This window comes from Onychostoma macrolepis, chromosome 03, assembly GCF_012432095.1.
Source record: "Onychostoma macrolepis isolate SWU-2019 chromosome 03, ASM1243209v1, whole genome shotgun sequence".
Taxonomy (NCBI): domain Eukaryota; kingdom Metazoa; phylum Chordata; class Actinopteri; order Cypriniformes; family Cyprinidae; genus Onychostoma; species Onychostoma macrolepis.
In genome coordinates this window covers 2394283-2398317 of record NC_081157.1, presented here as the reverse complement: position 1 = coordinate 2398317, position 4035 = coordinate 2394283, and the positions used below count along the sequence as shown (strand labels likewise).

The following is a 4035-nucleotide window of genomic DNA, read 5'->3' as shown; positions in this document are numbered from 1 at the left end:
GCATTTACAAATGAGTTAAAGTCTCATATTCCTGCTGTAATTCATGATTAATTCAGGTAGTTATAAAACATTTACTAGTTGTCAGTTAACTATTTTTGTGAGCTCATCTAAAGTGAGGACTATTTATGCCTTGTAAAGCATTTACAAATGAGTTAAAGTCTCATATTCCTGCTGTAATTCATGATTAATTCAGGTAGTTATAAAACATTTACTAGTTGTCAGTTAACTATTTTTGTGAGCTCATCTAAAGCGAGGACTATTTATGCCTTGTAAAGCATTTACAAATGAGAGTTAAAGACTCAGTTATCTTCTAAACAGAAAAGGAAAACACAACAAACCTCAAGCGGCGTATCAAGGCTCACCACAAAGATGTCAAAGGTAGGTTTACAACATTTTTGTGATAATTATGTTTATTATATGGGATGTATTTTATGGCTAAACCAAACCCATTAAGCTAATCGGCTAGCAAATGATTGTGACCCATAGCAGTAAAAGCTAAGCATGTTTTACAACAGTCCAAGTGTGTAAATTCATACTTTTAATTCCTTTATTTTTTAAAGTTTCATTTGAATTGTTAAAAAAAAAAAAATCATTTACTTATTTGTAGCAGTTGAGCAGCAAAATTACCCAAAACCACCACCTAGAGCAGGGGTCCCCAACACGTCGCTCGCGAGCTACCAGTAGCTCGTGGCCTGACTGAAAGTAGCTCACCAAGAATAGTTTTTATCCAATCAGAGTGAACTAATATAGACTGGTGTCCCACCCCCTCCGTGGGTAAACGGTGCAATGTGGAGCGCCATTTCACTCAAGTTCACGGGAACTTTGCATGAGACTTTCCTGCGGGTAGTGGGCTACGAGCTGAAAAGGTAAAGCAGCTGAAAGCAACGCTACAAAAACAGCAATCTTTATTCACCAAACCGATAAAGAGAGGAAATGGGTAACACTTTATAATAACTGCACGCTATGAATCATTTGTTAAGCATCAGTAAATAGTTAATTCATCATTTATAAAGCATTGGCCCCACATTAATAGACATTAGTAAGCAGTTTATAAATACAGCTATAAATGCTTTATTCTTGATTTATAAGCATATATATAATATGCTTAATAATCATATTTTAATACTTTATTAAGGATAAATTCATCATTTCTAAATTAAGGATTACATTACTTACAAACCAGTTAGTTAGGAGTTGTCAGTGGCTCATGAGATCGTTTAGAAAGTGTTAGTAAATGATTAATAAACTCTTTGAATGCACATTTATACATCTTATTATTCAGACATATAGTAACAGTTACTCAGTGTTTTAATAAATGATTTATTAACACACATTTCTGCTGTAATTCATGATTAATTCAGGTAGTTATAAAACATTTACTAGTTGTCAGTTAACTATTTTTGTGAGCTCATCTAAAGCGAGGACTATTTATGCCTTGTAAAGCATTTACAAATGAGTTAAAGTCTCATATTCCTGCTGTAATTCATGATTAATTCAGGTAGTTATAAAACATTTACTAGTTGTCAGTTAACTATTTTTGTGAGCTCATCTAAAGTGAGGACTATTTATGCCTTGTAAAGCATTTACAAATGAGAGTTAAAGACTCAGTTATCTTCTAAACAGAAAAGGAAAACACAACACAGAGGGATACAGGACATAGAAATATTTATTTCAAGATGCAAAAGAAATGAAACTGTACAACTGTACATATTGAATACAAAATAAATAAATAAAATAAACCTCTGCAAAAATAAAATTGTACAACTGAACACATAAATTAACATAAAATGAACTGATATATAAAATGAAAAATAAACCTATGCAATGTCATAGAAAATAAAATTCCTGCACACCTGTGCAGTAAAATGCAACTAGGACTCTGCAATCAGATATAAAAATACATTTCTGTAAAGTGCAAACATTGCTGAATGTAAATTTACCAGTGCCAACACTGGATTATAAAATACAACAAAAACATTTTTATAAAACAATAATATTATAAAATATTTCAAAACTACCTCAGTACTAACTTTCAAACATTACAGAACAGCAGTGCAGATTATGGATGGATTTCAGTTCACTGTACAACTTTAATTTGATTTTGGTCAGTTCACTTTCGTTTTAGGGGCAGCAGCTTACCGGAATTTATTGATTCTAAACTTTTGAATGGTCATAGAGCTGTGCAAAGAATCAAAATGTTCATGAATATTATTACAAAGGATTTCTATTTTGAATAAATTATGTTCTTTTAAACTTTTTATTCAAAGAATTCAGGAAAAAAAAAACAAAAAAAACAAACACAGGTTACAAAAGAAAAAGCAGCAAAAACTGATAATAAATCAATGTATTAAGACTGATGAAGGGTCATGTGACACTGAAGACTAGAGTAATGACTGATGAAAATTTTGCTTTGATGAGAGGAATAAATTATATTGTAAAGAATATTAAAATAGAACACCATTATTTTAAATTGTAATAATATTTCACAATATTACTGTTTTTGTCTTTATTTTCAATTGAATGAATGCAGCCTTGAAGAGCAGAAACTTCTTTAAAAAAAACATTAAAAATCAAACTGATCCCAAACCTCTGAACGCAGTGTAAGCAGTGGCAAACCATAACCCAGTGAGTGGTTCGAGTGTAAAAAGCATTCTAACCTCTCTGACGTGTCTTCTTTTCCATTTTCTTTGACTTCTTCCCATACTTTTTTCCTTTCCCCTTTTTTTCGTCCTCTTTTTCTTCCTGTCCTCCTCTGAGGATGTAGAGGAGTCAGACACAGTATCAGAGGAAGATTCATCTGAGCTGTCACGAGAGGAATCTGAAGACAAGGGAATCGCCTGGCTGGAACCTGTGTCCTCTCTTTTAAGAGCTGTTAAAATGGATACATACATAAGGCTCATCACATGGTAGTACACAGGAACACAAAGCTGAACTCACATAATAAGACTCAACTGTACTGTAATTTGAACACGTGTGTTGTGAAACTTACCTGACACCAGTTGCTCTTTTAAATAGTCCCTCTCCTTGGTCAGTTCATCTCTTTTTGCCACTCTACTCTCAGCTTACACATCTCCAACTCATGGGATTTTCTTTTGTCTGCCAGATGTGCAGTGGGGGCCACAGAGACACCTAATGGAAAGTAAATGTACATTATTGAATTAACTGAGAACGTTCCATTTACTTTCTTTTTATCTAACAAACTCTCATCCCGCGCTGCCCCTGTACATTACACAACGTGAGTCAAAATGTCATTACAAAAGTGAACTGTTGACAGCCAACCTGCCTGAGAGTGCATGCAGTGCGGCACATCCCACTCGCAGCGCCCGCCCCCCTGCGAGTCCCCAGTGTGTTTAGCGATTAGCTTGCTAGCCATCATCAATAATGTGTGCCATTAAACAGAGTAACATACTCACCACTAGTGTCACTGACGCACGTCTTCTCCAATGCATCCATTTCCACGCTGTCGTTCCTTTTGGCCCGCGTCCGCAGGCCTTTTCGACTTTTGACGGAGTTCTCCATGTTAAGTTAACACACTGCCGCACAATTCCTTTGTCTCCCGTTGATGACGTTTGAAAGCGCGCGTTTTCCTTTGTCCCATACTGATTACGTATGAAAGCGGGAGCTTAATTTCTCACGCCCATCACAAACTAGCTGTCACTCTACAACATAGATTGTATAAAAACAGCTCTACAATCACCGCTATCTAAAGTAATTGTTTAATAAAAATAAAAAAAATGAAATTTACCCAGCTAAAGAAGATCATTAATGAGCCAAGCTCTATAAAGAAAACCCTGAAGCTTATTAACCCAGCAAACACAAAAACGTTGTAAAAACGTTTTTTTAACGTTGTGAAAAGGTTGTGATAACGTTTTTCCCCGACGTATTTAATACGACAGATGTCGGGGTTTTTTTACGTTTTAAATACGTAATTTCACAACGTTGCGAAAACGTTTTTTTTTACGTTGTTTTAACGTTACTAGGCACGTTCTAAAAACGTAAATACCACGTCATATGTGGTACTTTCTGGACGTTGGC

The 4035-nt window shown here is 34.9% G+C and overlaps 1 long non-coding RNA gene across 1 annotated transcript; it reads right to left on the bottom strand.

Annotated features, from left to right (window-relative positions):
* Positions 1-1541: 1541 nt before the first annotated feature.
* LOC131537285 (uncharacterized) lies at positions 1542-3726 on the bottom strand. Its single transcript, XR_009270243.1, has 3 exons — positions 3414-3726; positions 2990-3129; positions 1542-2869 (listed from the first exon to the last, which is right to left on the bottom strand). It is a non-coding gene; the product is annotated as an uncharacterized LOC131537285 (long non-coding RNA).
* Positions 3727-4035: the final 309 nt, after the last annotated feature.